Consider the following 22,287-nt stretch of genomic DNA (forward strand, 5'->3'; position numbering starts at 1 on the left):
GCATTCAACATATTTAGAGTTTCCAAGAGTCTGTAGACCTTGAACTTCAACTGTTCCCAAGAATCTAACCAGAATAAGTCTCTACTAAGTCAAGGAATATTTGCAGATCATTTTCAAAGACTCATAAACTTAAAATCCCCATCAACCCCAGCTATAACCTGTAAAGGAGTATGCTGAAGCAAATTTAATCAGATTCTGATCAACACACACACACACACACACACACACAAACACACACAATATAAAAGGCAAAGAAGCAGGTCAAAGTAAGAATAAAGGGCAAATTCCAACCAGCTTTTCTGTATACCTGAAACTACCACAGCATTGTTAATCAACTATACTCCAATGTAAAATAAAAAGTTAAAAAAATTCCAACCAGCTGCTTTATTCTCCTTTCAAGGACATACATATATATGTAAAGAGCTTCTATTTGTTAGAGGAACCAGAAATTTAGATATTCTGCAATTTAGAAAGAACCAGAGATCTCTTTCTCAAATTATGTCTTAGTAGCCCCCCAAATATCTATCTTTTATGCTATGACAAATGCTTTCAGAAAGTTAACATGTATCAAGTTTTCTTACTATGAACACATTTTGGATGAAGGCTAAGGTATGGTTTTGGAAAGAAAGGGACATGGCAACTTCAAATCAATCTTAATGTACTTGCTACCTCAGGAAATAAAGGATATTTTTATTGACATTACTAATTATAGAGGTAAGGGAAATAAATACTTAGAATATGATTCATTATACACTATTATTTTAGTCAGCAAGTGGTCCATCAGTGTGCTAAGTAGTGGGAGGGAAATGAGGAACTAAGATAGAGACCTTGCCCTAAGTAAATTGAACAAACTTGGTGGAGCAACAAGGCTGACATCAATGAAGTTATCACTTACACTGCTGCTGATATAGAGTGAATATTCTCTTTCCCAGGAAATCACAACCTAAATTGGACAAATAATCTACTGTGTGAAACAATCAGAAATGCACCCAAGTGGACATACAGGACTAGCAGCCTGTCATGACTAATATAATGAGTGCTTTGAGTCATATTCAGACATCCTGAAATGTTTTAACAGAACCTTTCTGGAGTAGGTGGATGCTTAAAAGAGGGAAGTGGGAGGTGGGGTACAATTCTGTTACTCCTCCCTGCTCTTTTGATCTTGCTTTATCTGATGGTCTGTGGACTCTCTTGTCCTTTCTAATCCATTGACAGAGGATCCTAAACAATCATAACAAGAAATGCTGATATTCTAGACCTAAATCCCTTAGATACAACATCTTCCACTGCTCAGCATTTGAGATAAGCGATGTCTGTGCCTGTCTTCCTGCCAGCTTTCTCTCACTACAGGTTATTCCTTTTTCTTCTTTGAGCCTATGTGCTTTACATTGCCTAAGGATAAGCCTGGCACTTTTTACCATCGATGATCCAATTAGCAGAGAAGGGAGCAACTCAGCTTGCAACAACACACAGACTCTGGTATGAGCCCCACAGAGAAAAAGCAACACTTTAGACACTCTTTATGCATAGCTGCCTATCTATTCTCTCTGTGATCTTAGAACAAAGACTCAGGGAACCGTGTTAGCTGCCCAAGGTTACCATTCAAGTCTGGAACGGATGGAAATGGAATCATGTATGTTTCTATTGGTGCAGGTTCACGAACTACCTACCACAATCTGGACCTTTCTAACAGCCATTTACCATTTTTTTTTTAGACTGGGCAATAGAAAAAGAGAATTTTACATGAGGATAAAATTCCCAGGAGCGAATGTATTTATACACTGAACTAAGAGGTACCAATATAACTTCTCACATTTTTTAATCCCAAAACTCAGGAAATTCTTCTTCCTGTATATAAACTGCCTGTAGGTTGAAGATGAGGAGACTGTGGTCTTCTTTTTGGAATAGATCAGAATTCAAAATCATCTTAGTTCATTCAATTTTTTAAGAAGAATTGCTCATGCAACAGTATTTGTTCAGAACTGGAAGAGATGCAAAGAAACACAGGATTCCTTTCCTGTCCTCTAGGGCTATATGTTTAGATGAGATGCTTAGCATTTACACATTCTCAATTTGTAGTTTGTAGACATCAGTTGACCTAGTGATTTTCAAGCGGGGGCAGTACCACCCCCCACCAGATATTTTGGGGGGTTTTCTTTGTTTGTTCTCTGTTTTTTAATGATTGGAGTGTTATAATCTGGTAAGGGAAGTTGTGGTGGTACAGAAATCACCTTAAGGATCAAAGATGCTAAATATCTTGTAAGCCTCTTCAAAAGAAAACAAAATTGTCTAATCAAAATGTCAAAAGCAACCCTCCCACTCATACTTGAGAGGGCACTGTGTAGACTTTTCACATCAACCTGAAGCTCTTTGCCTTAGCCTTTCCCCTTGACCCATTATTTAAAACAGCAAAGCAGAACTTCTGTGTTGGGGGCTGTATCAGCCAGCTTAGGTTAAGCTAAGATGCAATAACAAAGAAGCCAACAATCTCAATGACTTTTAACAATAAGTTTTGTTTCTCACTTATACCTCATGTTCATTTTGGGGACTCTTAGGACTCTCATCCATGTAATCTTATATCTTGGATCCAGGCTAAAGGATAAACTCTCTCTGGGACATTTTCAGTTGGGAGTCAAAAGAGGATGTGGTGAAATCATGAGAGGACTCTAAAACTGCTTGAAAGCAGTATGCATCATTTCCACTCACATTTCATTGATTAAAGCTAATCACAAAGCCAAGTTTGACATCAGTAAAGCACAAATGTATAAATTATTTTTCAGAGAGATGCAGCAAATATTTTGAACAAAAATACAATTTACTTTAGAAGGAGTGGTGGGAGAGGTTTTTATTATAACAGAACTTCTTTAAAAAGGGCTCTAGAAAGAAAATCCACCTCTGATCACTAACCCAGAACAAATTAATTCTCTGACCCCTTTGGATTCAACCTTCAGAAGAAAAAAGTGAAAACCCTCTAGAAAGAATAAAAATCAGGTCAATTTTTTCTATGCCAAAAATACACATTTTTATTGAGACATAATTTACCTATAACATTGTGTAAGTTTAAGGTGTACACTGTGCTGATTTGATATATTTATATATTGTAATGTGTTTACCATCAGAGCTTAAGCTAACACCTCTATTGTGTCACATAATTATCATTTCTTGTTTGTGATTAGAGCATTTAAGATCTAGTCTCTTAGCAAGTTTGATGTTTATAATAAGTACTGTTGTCTATAATCACTGTGCTGTGGATTTGATCTCCAGAACTTATTTATCTACTGGTTGCAAATTTGTACCCTTAAACAAAATCTCCCCAATTCTCCCAACTCCTATCCCCTGGTAACTACCACTGTCCTCTCTGTTTTTATGACTTTTTTTTTTGATTCTACTGTAAGTGATACAATATAGAATTTGTCTTTCTTTGTCCAGCTTATCTCACTAAGCATAATACCCTCAAGATCCACTTACAGTATCACAAATGCTGGGATTTCTTTCTTTGTCAAGGATAACTAATTTTCATTGTAGAGATATATCACATCATCTTTACCCTTTCATCTGTTGATGGATATTAAGGTTGTTTCTCTATCTTGGCTATCATGAACAATGCTACAATAAACATGGGAGTGCAGATATTTTTTGATATCCTGTTTTTATTTTCCTTGAATATGTATCCAGAAGTGAAGTTGTTGGATTAAATGACAGTTGCACTTCTAATTTTTTTTAGGAACCTCATATAGTTTTCCATATTGGCGAAACCAGTTTATATTCCCACCAACAATGCACAAGGGTTCCCTTTTTCTCCACATCCGTGCCAATACTTATCTCTTGTCTTCTTGTTGATAGCCATCCCAACAAGTGTTAGGTGATATCTCATTGTGGTTTTGATATGCATTTCCCTGATGATTAGTGATGTTGAGCATCTTTCATGTATCTGTTGGCCATTTCTATTCTTTGGGAAACACACGTCTATTTTTTCTCTGCCCATTTTTAAATTGGATAATTTGGGTATTTGTTGTTGTTGCTGTTGAAGTTATATGAGTTCTTTATACATTTTAGATATGAACTCCTTATCTGATATATGGTTTGCAAATGTCTTCTCCCATTCCATAGGTTGCCTTTTCATTTGTTAAGTGTTTCTTTTGCTGTTCGTAAGGTTTTTAGTTTGATGTAATAGTAGTTTTTAGTTTGATGTAGTAGAAAAAACTGGTCATCTCCAACATCTTTTCTTCTCTGTTCCTCTGCTTTTACTGACAAATCAGATTTACCTCCTAATTCTATCAGTGATACTATCATTATCCCAGTTATGCAGTCTTAAGTTTTTGCATTGTCTTTGTATTACATAAATATTATTTGTATTTTTTTCTTAACCTTCCTTTGCCTTCACTCATCTCCATCCAAATACTCACCACTTCCTGTTAATTATTCATGCACATTTTCTCTTTTTATCTGTCCCTAGGCATAGGGGTCAAAACCACTTATTTTCCAAATGAGAAAAGTATCTTGCATGCAAGAAATAGAATAGTTAAATCATCTTTATAGAAAAGTTTAAGAGCTATGAATATGAAATTGTTTTTATATGTTATTAACATTAATGTTTATTATTAAAAATTTTAATAGTCTCATTTTAAAGTATTGACAATATGGTACATGAACAATGACATTATAGCTGCTAGATTAATTCTACAGTCATTATATAGTACATTGACAATACTAAATAGACACACTCAGTTGGCACATTTAATGATATCACTAACATTTTTGTACGTGACAGAATTTGATTAATGGGGATAAAAATCTCTAAGTCATATTTTCTGAAAGAACTTAGTAGCTGTGATTATAAATGGGTAAATCTCAAAAATCTTTCAACTACCAAAAATGATTCAGAGTACATAGAAATTATTTTGACAAGCTTGTGCTTACAATGTCATCCCTTGTAGATTCACACTTATTAAAAAAGTCTTATTAAATAATATGTGTAATTTATGCTAGTTTTCAGTTTGATTCAAAAAAACACAAATTTTCCTCATACTCTTTATAGCTTTTACTTGTCTAAATTGAATATGATTTCTCATGGATATTATTGTGATGTATGATTTTGGGATTTTTCATTCTTTTGAAATTTTGAGATAGGAAAGTTGTAATTCTGATTTTACAACCTTCTTACAGGAAATAAAGAATTTAAATATAACAATCTCCAAAGTTGCATTGCTTTAAAAGAATGAAATAAATAAGAGTTAAATAAAATTCTTAACTTTTTAATGTTATGAATACTAGAGTACTGACACATCAATCAAATTTAGATTTAAAATATAAGCTAGTAATGATTATTGTGCTTTGGATTATCGTTGCAATTTTATAAGCACTTATTGTCTCAAAAAAGGTGTAATGTTCTTCTTGATGTTATCTAGCTAGCACAAAATCTCTTCATATTCACTTTGACTGTAAATCTATTTACTTTTATTCATCCCTTGAAAGTTATTCATCCTTTAAATCACTATGGTGTTTTACTTTTCTTTATGTCTTGTCTTTACCCCTTACTGGCTGTATGCTGTCTGGTAATCAATGAACCTCTCTTCCTTACATTCCTCATCTATTAAATAAGCAAAACATATGAAGTTCTTAGAAAAATTCCTGGCAGAACTTTACATAAGCTCAGGGTGATAAGCTTTGTTACTGATGTGACAGGTTTACTTTTTTTGCATAGGTTACCACAAAGTTATTACCCTAATTTATAGCTGAGAAAACTGAGGCTCACACTAGTCCAGAGACTCACTTATGTTGAGGAGAAAAGCTGATTTAAACCTATGTCTATGTGGTCCCAAGCTTATTTTGCCCTCTGATGCTCAAGATCAACATATTTTGTTCTCAAACTTAGAAAAATAAGAACTTAGAAAAAAATGATAGATTTCAAAATTAAATTAATTCAAAATTAGGAATTTTGAGGATACTGCTAAAACTTCATCCCATACATTTTTATTTAACCACAGACTGTCCTTTTACTATTATTTATATAATATTTTCCTAAGTGGTATGTCTCATTTCCCGAGGTAGGTTGTAAACTTTCTGAGGGAAGAGGCTACATGATATACTCTTTGGTATCATTTGCAGTGCTTAGTAAAATATTATGATGATAACTTCAATATAAATATGTTTTTAATAGTTTAAATAGATTCAGTTTATCTTAGAACAATACTATGATGTAGACAGGAAAGGTAGTATCTTTATTTTACTGATAAGAAAATTTAGAGAGAGTGAGGTCAAAGAATTTATCTAAGAACATACAATTTGGTCAAAGAAGCCTGGATCCAACATTAGCAGTAAATCCTCAGTAAATATATATTGAACAAAGAAATTCATCTTAGGGAAAGTGTTGTGAGTACAGAGCAAAAACAGAAGAGTAGCTTAATGAATTTACAAAACAGTCAAAGATTTTAATACTTTTAGGACTGGAGGTTATTTCCCTCCAGAAATTTCAAATGACATCATCCTCCTCCTCCTCCTCATCATCATCGTAAGCAACAACTTTCATCTATTTAGTGTTTATGATATCCTAGCACTACATTAAGCACGTGCATGCGTTATGTTATCTAATACTCTTTATTCATATACCTATCATATCATAAGTGAGTTTTCACGAAAGAGTGAGCTTTAAGAGCAACTCAGCATCCCTTCCCAGTCTACACCCTACCAGAAGTAACCACTATCCTGACTTCTAACATCACAGATTAGTGCTGCTTATATTTGAATGCCATATAAATGGGATTATATAATCTGTGCTCTTTTGTGCTTAGCTTCTTTCTGTAAACATTATGTTTGTAAAATTTCCTCCACATTGTTACGTATAGCAATAATTTATTTATTATCATTGTTGTATAACATTTCATTTTGTTTTTCGACTGCTTCCTAACATACTACTCTAAAATGAAGTGACTTAAAGAACAACCATTTTTACTATATCTCATAATTTTGTGGGCCAAGAAGTTGGGCAGAGCTTGGCTAGGAAATGTTCCTGTCCCATATGGCATCAACTGAGGTCACACATTGATTGGTATGTTACCAATAGATGGGCTTGTCTGGAGGATTTAAGAAAGAGTTCTCGAATTCTAGCCTCTTGATAGAAATGGCTAGAAGGCTGGGCTTAGCTGGGACTGTCTTATTATAAATTAAAAACTTCTGTGAAAGACACCATTAAGATGTTAAGAAAATAAAAAGACAAACCACCAATTGGAGAAAATATTTGCAAATCACATAACTGATGTGATAGGTGGAATATTGCCCACTCCCTCAATGTCCCTGTCTTAATCTCTGAAACCTGTGAATATGTTACTTACAAGACAAATGGGGCTTTGAAGATGTGACTTAGTTAAAAACCTTGAGTTGGGAGAATATTCTGGATTATCTGGTAAGCCCAATCTAATCGCAGAGATCCTAAATGCAGAAAACGTTTCCCACTAGAGTCACAGAGAGGGAGACTAGGTAAGAATGGTCATAGAGATGCGATATTGGGGCTGTGAAGATGGAGGAAGGGAGATATGAACCTAGGAATCTGGGCAGCCTCTAGAAGCTAGAAATTCAAGGAAATGGATTCTCCCATAGAGCATCAAAGAAAGAATAGACTCTTGGTGACCCCTTCATTTTAGCCCAGCAGAATTCCTATAAGACTTCTGACCTACAGAACTACAAGATAACAAATTTTTGTTGTTCCAAGTCACTAAGTTTATGAAAATCTGTTATTGAAGCAACCGAAAACTCATACATGTGATGAAAGAGTTGTATGCAAAATATACAAAACAGTAATTCAACAATGAGAAAACAAAAACCCAATTAAAATATGGGCAAAAGATCTACATATATATTTCACCAAAGAAGATACACAGAAGCCCAGTAAGCATATGAAAGGATGCAGAGCATTATTTGCCATTAGGGAGTGCAAATTAAAACCACAATGAGATACCATTACCCACCTAATAGAATAACTAAAATCCATCCAATTTCTGGCAAGAATTCAGAGAAGCAAATGCTCTCGTCATTGCCGATGGAAATGCAAAATGGTACAGACACTTTGGAAGATAGTTTGGAAGATAGTTTTTGTTACAAAACTAAACATAGTTTTACCATATGATCCAGCAATAACACACTTAGGTATTTACCCAACTGATTTGAAAATTTATGTGCACACAAAAACCTGCACATGAATGTTCATAACGGCTTTATTCATAATCTCCAAAAACTGGAAGCAACTAAGATGTTCTTCAATAGCTGAATGGATAAACAAATTAGTATATCCATACAGTGGAATATTATTCAGATATAAAAAAATATGAGCTAGCAAGTCATGCAAAGACATATTCGAGCCTTAAATGCATTTTACTAAGTGAGAGAAGCCAGTCTGAAAAGGCTACATACTGTATGATTCCATTTGTATGGCATTCTAGAAAAGACAATACTGTAGAAATGGTAAACAGATTGGTGATTTCCAAGGGCTCAGGGGAGAGAGGGTAAATAAGTGAAGTACAGGGGATTTTTTAGGGTGGTGAATTCATTCTGTATGATATTATAATAAAGAATGCATAGCAACATTCATGTGCCAAAATCCATAGAACTTGTTGGCACAAAGAGTGAAACTTAATGTGTACATATTTTTAAATATCCTTTAAGAGGTTAGGGAAATCTCAGGATGGACTACTGGATGTGACAAATGATCTAAGTGTATTACAACTTCATTGAAGTGGGTGGCAGGGGAAAGATGCTGAACTAAATAATTTTGGAAATGAGTGGAGTCTTTAATACTAAAGGCCAAAGGAACTGTACATAATTATTGCACTCTAGTTGATAAAGTTACTTCGCTCTGCAGTATAGGTTAACAATTCTGAAACCACTATACATCTATACTGAAACTGAAAAATTAAGTTAAAAGATGGTGAAAAGTGGGGTCCAATTTTCCTAATATTGGAGTGAGATGCTACAAAAAAGCAAAGGAAGAAACTAGAATGATCCATGCGATAATGAGTCACGTAATATAGTTATTAAGAATGATAACTGGGATCCTGGGAGAGAAAAAGGACATTATGTCAAAACCAAGAAAATCTACATAAGGTATAGACTTTACTTAACAATACTGTATCAATATCTGTTCATTAGTTGTGACAACCATACTATACTAATGTAAGATGTTAATAAGAGGAGAAATGGGGTGTAGGCTATGTGAAAACTCTCTGTATTTTCTAATCAATATTTCTCTAAAGCTAAACTATTCTAAAATTAAATTTTTACTTTAAAAACCATGAAAGATAATTTATAGATCCAGTAAACAATATACTTCATGCCTCTCAAAATTATAGAAAATTAAGCAAAATGAATGAGACTTTGAAATAAATTGCTTAAAATCCTCAAAGAGATATAAGAGGAAATAGTGTTTAAGAAAAAAAAAAAAAGGGAATTTCTAAAACCAGTTCAGGAAGATGTGAAAAAAGAGCCAACACATGTTATTTAGAAAGACATGGCCTTAGTCAATTAGTTTGACTCAACTAAAGAAATTTTTCAGACACCCTCAGGTCTTCCTTGATTTGGTTGCTACGCTCACTGTGATCTTGATTAAATTCTATGGGCAGTGTTAAGGAATTTAAGCAGGTGAGTGTCATGTGCTATATCTTGTTCAGGATTGGGTTGAATTTAGGAAAGCTAAAGAGTGGGGAATTAGATAAAGGTTTTCCTAATACTTCAAGTGCAAACACATTACATATAACAAAGGTTGAAGTAATAAGAAGATGGAAAGGAGAGTATGAATTTTAGACATATTGAAGAGGTAGAATCAACTCATCTTGGTGATTGTATATTCAGGTAATTGAGAAAGAAGGGTTATGTATCAAGTATGACTATGTTAACAATGAATCTCTTAACTGAAACAAAATACGTACATTCATTGATTCATTGCAGAGACAGTTATTATGCACCTATTATAAACCCATGCATAAAGTTAGGTCCTTGAGATAAAGCACTGAATAAGACAAATGCAGTTCCTGCTCTCATGGAGCTCACAGTCAATTTGGGAAAGCATATAGTAACACATAATTATGTAAACAAGGCTTAACATGAAATATGCTATGAAAAAGTGCTTTTACGGATTAATAAGGTGATGATATCAACAGTGAGGATTAGAGGAGCTTTGCTGAGCAATGGAAGAAGTAGGAAAAGAAAAGAATGTTATGACGATTCTCATTTTGGAGGCTTTAACATAGAGCTTTTGATGTAAATTTCCTCTTGATAGATAAAAGATGCCCACGTTTCCTTCAGTCAGGTGAGGAACACTAAAATTCATTTTGTATCACAGGTTGCCAGTATCACCCCTCGTCCATGTAGATCATGACATTTTAGTGCTTATCACACACAGAAAAAAAAGAAAAGAAAAAATCATAGAAGAATGGAGCAAGCATTAGGGAGGGTAAACATTTGGATGGGGAGCCATGTTGGCACCATAGTTCGTTTTTTGTTTGTTTTGCTTTTGTCTTTTAGAGAAGCCATTCTCATTGTTTCTCGGATGAAGGAGACAAGAGTCCCCTAGAGGCAGATACACTGACCTCAAGAACTGTAGAGTCTCTTCCAGCATCTGAAAACATAGGCACCTGCTTTCCCTGATCCCCACCTTACAAACAATGCCTTCTCTCTTCCAGACTAAATTTTTCCCCTATCTTTAGCTCATAACCCAATCCAGATTCCTGGTTTAAAAGCTACATTTCTAAAGACTATATTGTCAGGAAATGATAAAACAGGAAGTAGAAAAAATTCCAAGTATGGAGAGAATTTTCTTTTTCTGTAATTCTAACTCTCTCTTAGCCATTAGCACTGGTTCTAAAATTGAGATAATAAGCAATTGTACAGGGTTGTTTGAGGGTTACATGAAATAGTGCATGTAAAGTTGTTAGCAGAACAAGGAACCAAATGTCAGCTGTGATTATAACTATTATTAGTATCATTATTGTTATGCAACCATTATCCCCATCATGACCTTAGGAAGTTGTATGTAAAAGGTGGATTCCTTATTTCCCCAATCAGTTTCTTTCCTCTTATTTCCAAGTAAATTTAAATATTTACATACTTTCAAATAGCTTTTTTGTTGGGGGGGGAATTATTTGTACAGATTTAATTTTTTTTTTAACTTGTATTGCCTCATTTAGGAAAATGCAGGGTAATGGGAAAATAAAACACTTCTATATCTGGCGACAAACTGAAATTAATGTTTATAAAACAGATCAACTTTAGAGGAAACTTTTTCATTAGATGCATGAATAGCTCTTGCAGCCTATTTTGTGCATAGAGTCCAGATGAGGCCTGGAAAGCCTTGTCACATAGGCCAACTCCAAAGTCACAAGTCACCTGGGAAGACTGTTTTCCATAGACTCCATATGGAGGCCACCTAGTTGAAGATAACTTCCTTTATCAATAGTGGTCGTAGGGGGAAGATGAGCTGTACCATTCTGTCACTGGAAGATCCAGCAGGAAGCTGCATGGCTGAAACATTTTTGGTGGGTAAGGAGTATCTCATCATTCCTGGAACAGCTGTCACACACAAGGTAAATGGGGTGAGCCAGCATGGCAGACTTGGAGTAGCATCTGGGCTCTTCACCTCCTGGGGTCCTGGTTGAGTCGGTAGGAGTTCATGGAGTTCTCAGGGGCATGTTAAGCTCAAGAGCATTTGATTCTAGTAATTACCTGGGAACCATCTGACTAATCTGCACACCTAACATACAGTGTTGAAGACATTATTTCTAGGGAGTGATAAATGGCAACTACTTAATTGTTTGGAGAAAAGGTGGTGTAGTGTCAATTTGGCCTGGTTCCCAGTCTGGATAACCATGAGTGCCTTCCAAAACAGCATCAATAATAACACTCTGTAGACAGCTAGACCCCATTCCATTGATATTTCCTAGAGGCAGTATTTCTCGTATATTCTCAGGGGAGGGCTAATATAGTATTCCTAATCTATTTTTCCCACTAGGGAAAATTAGATATATGAAAGCAAAGGCAAATGTTCAAAGTCATACAATGAATATGAATGCTAGAGGCAAAAATGAAACTCAGGTGACCAGCCCCTTAGTAAGCTAGATTACATGAGAATAAATGGCTTAGGATATTGAATTTGAAGAGGCTTTTTGTTTGTGTGTTTGTTTTTTCCTGAAATGGGAGTGAGGAAGGATGTTGGGTGTTGGGTTCTTACAAACACCTAGCACAGTCCCTTGTGAACACTAAGTGAATCAATGCTCATTTCCTTCCCCTACCTTTCCCTCCTCTTCCTTACCTTTCTCCTTTGAATTTTCATCTCTGGAAAAAATACTTCAATCTCAGCTAAATCCTCCAATGATTCTCTCCTAGAATTAAACAAAATATTTCTCTCTCCTTCCTTTTTCCCTCCCTCCCACTCCCTTCTCTCTCCTAATTCCATCCCCCACAGGTATTCAAGGTGACAGAGATGGTATCTGGGAAAAAGCTAACTAATCTGTTAGCTTTAGTCAACTAAAGTCAACAGATGGTGATGCAGAACAACAGATCCTAGAAGATAAGAGAGCGTCCCTTTCTTCATTGGCCTTTGGAAACTTGAGAAAAGGGGAAAATCACTCCTGCAGGTTAGTGTTTGATTTTCACAACTTCATGTTTCTCTCCTTCTTGGCCAGTCCCACCACCTGCCCGTGCCTGACTTGACAGAGTTAAGGTTGGCCTGACAGGAAGTGCTGAAAGGATGTCGACAGAAAAGTTCCATAGTGGAGCACGCTGTGCTCACAGCCAGAGTTTTCTCACACACCTGTCCAATTAAGAATCTGGACTCATCCTGAATAAATTATATTGCCGCTTTTACTCTGAAGTGAAAGAAGATGCTGTGTGGTCCTGTTTGAGCCAGACTCCTCCTGGGACCATGGGAAATGCACCTGGCCCAACGACCGAGCAGAGTGGTACTCATCTGTTCCATCCAGGTGTGCAGAGAGCTCCACGGTTGCATCAGTACATGCCACCTGGCAACAGCCTGGGAGAGGACCAAATGCTTGCTCCCCAGCAGATCTCTGTGCTCAGAATTTTTCTTCAGTGGTCAATTATCTGTACTGGTCTCCATGAGGTCTGAAATGTATTTCTGCTAAATGGTAAGGAATCCTACACACTAGCCAACTGGTTCAAGTTTGAAGCTGTCATCATTTTTAGTTGTCTTCTTCAAGGGTGGACACTTTCAGTAAATTTCAGTGAATTTAGAAGTGCCAAAATACAGAAATTCTTGTAATGTTACTAATGTCTTAATGCTTCATGGTTTGTGCTCACCTTCATGATCATACGCCACATTAGCGACAATGCCCTTCCCTCTTTCTATGTTTGTACACACACACACACACACACACACACACACTGACACACACACACATGGACACACAAATCTACTTGCCATCAAGGAGGATAGCACTGTGTTAGCCACAATTGGGGGTGTTTCCACAGTATAGTTTGGAGTGAGGAGGACCCAGTTTAAATCCAAGTTGTGTTTATGACCAAGATCCTGACTGAGGAAGGATTCAACAGGAAGGAATAAATGTGAGGTGCATAACTTTGGTCCAATGACAATGCTTCAGACATCGGGAAGAGCTAGAGATTCCTAGCAAAATGTAATATCTGCTACTCCAATTTGTTCACTGATTTAACTTCCATAAACTTAGGGAAAAGAAAACAAAAACAAACAGCCACGAGTAAGAAACTGTAAAAACTAATTAACTCAACTTATGTGAGAATGGAGTAGGCAGGATAGTGTAACTCTGTCACTTATTTAATAAAATGAAACAGAGATGGGAGGGACCCATTTCATGTTGAAGATCCTCGGCTTCCAGGTATCTAAAACTGTCTCTCCTGACCATTCTCCACCCACGTAAGTGCATTAGTGATCACAGCTCTGCAGGCCAAAAGGGCATGCGTGTGTGTGTGTGTGTGTGTGTGTGTGTGTGTGTGACAGTCTTGGAAGTAGCAGCTCTGGGACCATGAGTCAGGAGCCTCCTTGATGTGAATCTTCATACTGACACAGCAGTGAGGATACTGAGACACCCCCAGGTAGTCATAGCAGCAGCAAAGTCCCCATCATGGAGGACAATAGAAAGTGATGGGTCAGGAGTCATGCAGAGCTTGTGAAATAGACAGGAAATTCCCAGACATGGCTAAAGGTGTTGCTTCAATAGCAGGTGGGGCTCAGGTCATAAATACATGATATACTCCCTCATGTTTTATTCCCAAGTAGATATGTCCTAAAGAAAGAGTATTAGCCATGGAATAGTGAAATGTTAGGGTTCAAAATTGCCTGAGAAAATTCAAGAGAAATGCAGTGAACTATTGAAGGTCACATAGCCTATAGAGGTAATGCTGTGAGTAAAAACACAGCAATTGTGTCTCTTGGTGAATTAATCTTCTTGTTGCATTTGTGCAGGATATTTTTTTCAACGCCTTAAAGTACAACACCTATGAGTGGCAAGGTAGCTCAGTGTTTATAAGCATGGTCTGAAAGCTGACTGCCGGGGTTTGAATCCTGGCTTCACCTGTTACTAGCTGTGTGACTTTTCACAGTCCTTTACCCTCTCTGTGCTTCAGTTTCCCTGGGTATAGTAATAGAACCACATCATAAAGTTTTAGAATAAAATAAATTCTTATGAGTAAATCTCTTAGACAAAAGTTTATGAGTAAATCTCTTATACAAAGGATTGAACTGTTTTTGGTCTCAACATCATTCTAGAAGCAGTTATAGAGCTCTAACATTTCTAACTCAATGGATAAAAAACAAGGACATAGAGTTTAAGTAACTTGGAAGAAAATAGCTATAGACACCCACCATACACATACACTTAAAGGTGACTGCCAGTTAAGAGTCAAGAATGACACCTAAGAAAGAGTTCAAAATAAACCAGAACTATATGTGACCCATTGATGATTTTAAGTCATAATGTGCCAAAAGAATGGAATAGACCTCTAGGAAGTCAGCAAGCGTTGCTATCATTGTCAAATATATTTACAAAAATATTTTATTGAAGTGGTAGAAAGTTAAAATCATTGAATTGTTGAGTCTCCAAGCAGAATTTTAGGAAGTGTTTATTTTTTTATTAACTGCAGACCTTCGTATCCATCATTCCTATTATTTAAGTCAACTTAGAAGGAGTGGCAATCACTGCTTTTCATCACAGAGTGCTTTGCAAAATTAGTCATGCAGCAGGGCATTGTCAAGCAGATTCAGTTCTCCCTTAGAAGATTTCATTTATTTATTCATTTACAAGACTTTTATTGAACTCCTACTATTTACGGACACAGTGAACAAGGAGCTGGGGACATAAGGTTACTGCCAACAGTGAGTACCCAGCATTGAGGAAAAAAGAGTTGCCACCAGAAAACTAGAGCACAGCTGGACAAATGCTCTGATGGAAGAACACAGGAAATAGCAATCATGACTGGTGTGTGTGTAAGTGGGGGCCCAAGTCTGGGACAATTTTCAAGGGAAGGAAGGAGCAAAAGGGACATAAGGCCTGATCTGGGTTCTTATGGATGAGTGGCAGTCAGCCAGGCATAAGGAGTGAACGAAGAATATTCCACACAAGGGAAGCCCTATGAAGTCAGGGAGGCAAGAATGAGCATGTATGCTTTGGGAGAGTCTATGCAGCTCAGTAACTGGACACTGGGTGAGAAGAAGGTGGGGAGAGATGAGACCGCAAAGGTAGGTGTAAGGAAGACATAAGATCATGAGGAACCTTGTGTGCAGTCCAAGTGGTTTGGACCTCACTCATTGGAACCTAAGGCAAGGAAATAATAAATACTGGAAATGTTTGTGGTCAAAGTAGAAGTTTCGGGTGCTTGACAGAGAACAGCTTATTGACCTCAGTGATGTGGAGCGTGCAGCAGAGCGTAGTGAAGCCAGACTGCCTGGGTTAAAGCTGGGCCCAAACTTAGTAGCTCTATGACCTTGGTCACATTGTCTAAGCGTTTTGTGACTCAGTTTTCTCATCTGTAAATAGCACTTTTGCCGAGGGCTGTTTAGAGGATGCAATAAGTCTGTACATGTACAGCTATTAGAACAGAGCAAGGCATGTAGTAAATATTTGATAAATGTGAGCTGTTACTATTAATACAACATCACTCTGATTGGAGACTATGGAGATCCTTTGGTGTAAACTGGGAACTTTAGCAAAAGCTGTGGGGGAAAGACCAACTCTGTCCTACAGAACTGAGGAAGGAACATCAGTAGCAGAAGCAACATCATCTACAACAAATAAACATCCACTGAGCATTTGTTACTCCAAGGAAAGGACTTAGTTTGATGGAGGAAGTTGGCTTGCTACATGGCTAGTTACTGAAACAAAATAAAGAAATCAGCTATTTTAAATTTCCTTAGATATCTGTATTTAAAGCTTTTAAAAAGTAAATGTAATATGTTTCTAATACAAAATTTTAAAAGAATGAAAGGTAATAAAATTAAAAAGGAAAAACCTCCCTCTTTTCCCTGCCTGGCCTCCTGGAGGCATCCTTTCTTCCTTTGAGGTAACTAGTTTTTATTTTGTTTTCTTTTGTTTTGCTTTGTTTTTCCATCTTGGTGCTCCCCTGTCTAGGAATGATGTATCATTTTACACACAGAGACAAAACACATATGAACACAAACTGATATTGATAGAATGTATTATATATAAATAATATACACTGAAATGTAACTGTTTAAAAATGAAACAAGAGGGGACTGAGGCAGGATCAAGATGGCAGAGTTAGAGCACATGGAGCTCACCTCCTCCCAAGAATACATCAAAAATACATCTATATGTTGAACAATTTTCACTGAAAATTAACTGGAAACTGACAAAAGAACTCCTGTGCAACAAAGGCTGTTAAGTCAGGTGCACCCGTAATTGGGTAGGAAGGAAAGAAAAGCAACTGGGTCAGGACCTGTTTCTCAGAGGAAAGGGGAGATACCATGGGAAGACATCCATCCTGAGGAGTGAGCAGGTCAAGCCACACTTTGTACCTCTGTCCTGGGGTCCTATGTGGAGGAGACAACCCCCTTGGCTGGTTGGAGGGCTGCCCCAACCCTTCTCTAGTGGCTGCCCCACCGCACATCCCAGCACAAGCTGAGCGAATGCTCCATCCCCGCTCACTCCATACCACAGCACAGCCCTGGATCTGGGGCATCCACAAGTGAGGAAAAGTCTCAAGTGTGGGACGCGAAGGTGACCGTTGCCAGGGTGGAACTTGGGTGGGGTGTGGTGGCCATTGTTAGCGCTTACTCAAGCAGTGCATCAAAAGCCCCCCAGATTTCTGAGGGCAGCTACCCCACTACAGTGCACACTCCAATGCATGCTGAGAGTCCACGCAGGCTCTGCTTGCCCTGAGGAACAATTCCATAATAGATGAGAATGGTGGAGGCTGGAAATAGTGATCAACTGTGGGCAACAAAGGGAACTTTCCCCCAAGACTCAGCAGAGCCACGGGTGCTTGAACAGGCAGACCTTTGTCTGAGCATGGACCCCACTTTTTCAGCACTTGCCTTTCTGCAGCATGGGTCCTGGTGATGGGAGAGGGAAAAACAGATGCTTAAAGAGAACAGAACCCGCTCAGGCCAGATCCTCAGGGCTTCTGCTCCAGCCACTGGGGAACAGACTCTACCCTCCCCATAGAGAGGTGACAGCCACTGAACAGAGAGGAAGTTCCACTTCACACCAAGCTCCAGCATAACTCCCCCTTCCCCAGCCCCACCCCATACCAAGGTGACAGCTGCCAGCATATCCTGAGGAAAGACATGACTGACATCCACATCAAATCCTGCCCGATCAGCAAAGGTACTGGGCACATACAATCTACATAGGGACACCCTCACATAACAACACCCCTTCAAGACACAGACTGGTAACTGTTTCACCTAAATTCATAGAGGCAGAGAAAATTAAGCAAAATGAAAGGGCAGAGGAACTACTCTCAACTGAAAGAGCAAGAGAAAACTCCTGAAAAAATAAATAATGATACAGAAATAAACAATTTACCAGATAAAAAATTCAAAATATTGGCAATAAAAATGTTAACTGAATAATTAAGGGAAAGAACTGATGTAAACAATGAACACTTCAACAAGAAACTAGAAAATATATTTTAAAAAAACAGAAATGAATTAATAGCTGAAATTAAAAAAAAACACTAGAAGGAATGAATAGCAGACTAAGTGATACAGAAAAATGCATAAGTGATCTGGAAGATAGAATAATAGAATTTACCAATCAGAACAGCAGAAAGAAAAACAAATTTTTTTTAAATGAATGCATTTTAAGAGATCTGTGGGATAGGAGTATAAAACTCACATGATAGGAGTCCCAGAAGGAGAAGAGAGAGAAAAGGGGACAGAAATGTATTTGAGGAAATTATGGTTGAAACCTTCCCTGAAGAAGGCAACAGATATTCAGATACAGGAAGCACAGAGGGTACCAAACAAGATGAACCAAAACAGACCCAACCCAAGACATGGCAAAATTTAAAGATAACAATTCTAAAGGCAGCAGGAGAAAAACAAAGAGTCATATACAAGGGAATCCCTCTAAGGCTATCAGCTGATTTCTCTGAAGAAACTTTGCAGGCCAGAATGGAGAGCCATGATATATTAAAAGTGTTGAAAGGGAAAAAACTTGCAACCTAGAATACTCTACCCAGCAAGATTATCATTTAGAATAGAAGGAGAGGTAAAGAAATTATCAAATAAGCAAAAACTAACAGTTCATCCATAGTAAACCTATAGTATAAAAATGTTGAAGGGTCTTCTCTGAGTGGAAAAGACCTAAGAATCTATAGGAAAGAGGAAATCCCACTCAGAAAGGCAGATATATAGTAAGAACTGAACATCATCACTTAAATAAACCAGTGTCTATCAACAGATGAAGATTTTATATATGATATATATATGGAATATTATATATGTATATGAAATACTATATATGTATATGGAACATTACTCAGTCATAAAAAAGAGTGAAATTCTGCCTTTTACAGCAGTGTGGATGAACCTAAAGAATATTATAGCTAGTGAAATAAATTATAAAGACAAATACTGAATGATATCACTTATATGTGGAATCTAAAAAATAGTACAAACAAATGTATATAGCAAAACAGAAACAGACTCACAGATATGGAAAGCAAACTAGTGGTTACCAGTAAAGAGAGGAAAGAGGGGTTGTCCACATTAGGGGTAAGGGATTAAGAGATGCAAACTACTGTGTATGAAATACCTAAGCAACAAGGATATATTGTATAACCCAGGGGATTATAGCCATTATCTTGTAATAACTCTAAATGGACTATAATCTGTAAAATACTGAATTATTATGCTGTACATCTGAAATTAACATAATATCATAAATCAAATATACTTCAATTAAGAATAAATAAATGCATAAATAAAAATTATAAAATTCAGAAAGCTTTCTCCAATCATCAGCACCTAAAGTGCCTTGAAATCAAGATTGAACATTGATTCTTATCCAGCATATAGTAATATCATATTTTGTCTTTTAACCTTTAATCTGCTAATTAATTTTGAAAAATATTTGTATTCCTGGGATAAAATATAATTGATAAAAATTTAAATAATTAAAAATTAATCAAAATATATTGTAGCTCTTTCAATAGCAATGTATACAGAACCATCTCATTCTTTTTAAACTACATCCTGTTTCATTATATGGATATATAATAACTTTCAAGTAGTCCTGTATTGATGGAGTTTAGATTCTTTCCAATGATCTACTTTTACATGCAATTCTGAAATTTATATACTAGTTCATACATTATTTCACACAAAAAAATAGTACCTATAGGTGGTATTTCTGAGTCAAAGTAAGTGGATTTTTATAAGTATAGTAAAATTGTACTTCTGAAGAACATGTGGACTTACTCTATTTCAAAAATCCCAAGTAAAACACAATGAATGTAGTTAATATTTTATTTTATGTAAATTTAGGTTAAATGCAAAATAAAGCATAGTCCTCTTTGGTTATGTGCTTTATACATATTTTGTCAGTTCCCTTTGCACATAAAGTATATATGCCCATTTTTAAAACTTAGAATATACTTTTACTATTTCAAATGAGTATAGGCTTTTATAGTTGTATCTTTTCTGTTGTTGCATAAAATGGTCAGATCAGTGATTCATTTGGTGCTGAATTCTTGTTCTGAAATGCAGCTCCAAATCCCGACACTAGTTCCTAAAACACAAATTTGGTCATGTCAATTCCGCGCTTTAAGCCATTTAGTGGTTTCTCACAGCCTCCAAAAACCTACTAGGTCAAAAAAACCCAGGCAGGCTCTTTGTACAAAGTCAAGCAACTTCATCCACTTTGTATTCTATGCACTCAAAGAGACATTCACACATAACACAATGGGAATGGCACCTCTGGAATTGGGCAGTGGAACAAGCCCCCCAAAAAAGCTCAGACCTACTCCTTTAAAGGGTCCAAGAGTCCAAGGGAAAACCCACAAGCATGACTTTGAAGAGGAAAGCACATGAAATTTGAAATCAGACAGGCCTGTACTTGACTCTTTCTGTATGTAAAATGTCACTTGACTCTCCTTTCCATCTGTATAAAACAGTGAAAGTAATACAGTACATAAGTAACTCTAAGAAATTTTGTAATAAGTAAATTAGGTAACACCTACAAATACGTGTTCTATGATTTTTGTCTTTTCACATCTCATCTTTTCCAGTCACAGGACATAGCTATAATGGCAGAAATTGATTTTAAAGTTTTATAGTTTTGATGAGGGATCTGCAAAAGACAACCTGTAGACCAAATATTGCCCATTGCATATTTGGGGGTGGTCCATGACTGTGAGCTGAGAATCGTTTTACATATTTAAATGTTTTTAAGAGTCAAAAGAAAAATAGTATTTCATGATATGTGAAAATTGTATGAAATTCAAATTTTATTATTCATAAATAATCAGAACACACTCATGTTTTTTCCTTATATATAGTCTATGATTGCTTTCATGCTACAATGGCGAGGTTGTATCATTGTGACATAGACAATGCTACATACACATTGCAGCAGAGACCGAAAAGCTTAAAATATTTACTGTTCCCTGACCCCTGACCTAGCCAATGCTATTATAATGTGTTTATACACACATAAATGTACACATGCTCGTATGTGTATGTATTTCCATATTTAGTGATGATATAAGCTATGTGAATTAGCTAAAATATTTTAGACATGCTCCATCCTTGCCTAGATGGGATGCTGGGATAAAGAGTGGCCTATCACCTGCACCATGAGGAGACACCCAAAGTGTGTTCCTTAAGTGGTCCTATGTCCAGACATGGAATTGAGAGATTTCTGTTCAGCTAATAATGACTGTAAGCATAACAGAATCTTGACTTTGGAAAGTTATTGTGAATGCCTTGGATAAATCTTTTATAGTGGTGTAGTTGGATCATCCAAAACTATCAGAGAATCAGAAATTCACTGAGCTTTCATAACTGGTTGCATGAACTGTTTTGTGCCTCCTTACTAATGAATGTTTGCTCAATAAATGTCTATATAGTGATAGAATTTGGTCTGAAGTTTTACTCTATTACCATGTGTTAGTGAGATTGTAGATGTGTAGCTAATTCTCACCTACTTCAAACTACTATCATTTCCAAAAAGAATCAAAGCATTGCACATCATCAGATTGACTGGGGGAAGTTCCTAAACCCACTTGACATTTTGCTGACAGATGTTTCACACTTAACTAGTAAACGATAAAATAATTATTGAATATCTGCACACCCTTTGAAAAAGAATCTTCAGTAGAGCCTTCCCATTTAAAAAGATTTAAAATGTCATAAAACTACATGTTATCTTACTTTTATCTTTCTGGGTTCTAAATAAAGAAATAACTGGAAAATATATGGGTACGAATTCAGTGAAGAGCCTTCAATAGGAATCTTAAATGATTGAAAGCAGAACATGAAAAGCAGTGAAAGACAGGACCTGTGGGTATTACTTCCATGAAGAAGGAGAAAATGAGTTGGCTGACCCAACCAGTCATCCAGTTTCTCCCTCTCTCTTGTTCTCCATCACTTGTACCTTTCACTGGGTTTATAAGAGGCAAATGAGTAATTGTTTTGTTGATCTTCAAATGTATAAAACATTCTCTTCTTTAGAGTGATTAGCTGAAATATTGGTGTAAATTAGTTTCATCAATCTCTTTGGGTCCTAAAATTAACTGTTTTGTGTTTATTCTTTAATTCAACCAATAGGCATTTAGTTACTACCC

This window comes from Globicephala melas, chromosome 8 (genome assembly GCF_963455315.2).
Source record: "Globicephala melas chromosome 8, mGloMel1.2, whole genome shotgun sequence".
Lineage (NCBI taxonomy): Eukaryota > Metazoa > Chordata > Mammalia > Artiodactyla > Delphinidae > Globicephala > Globicephala melas.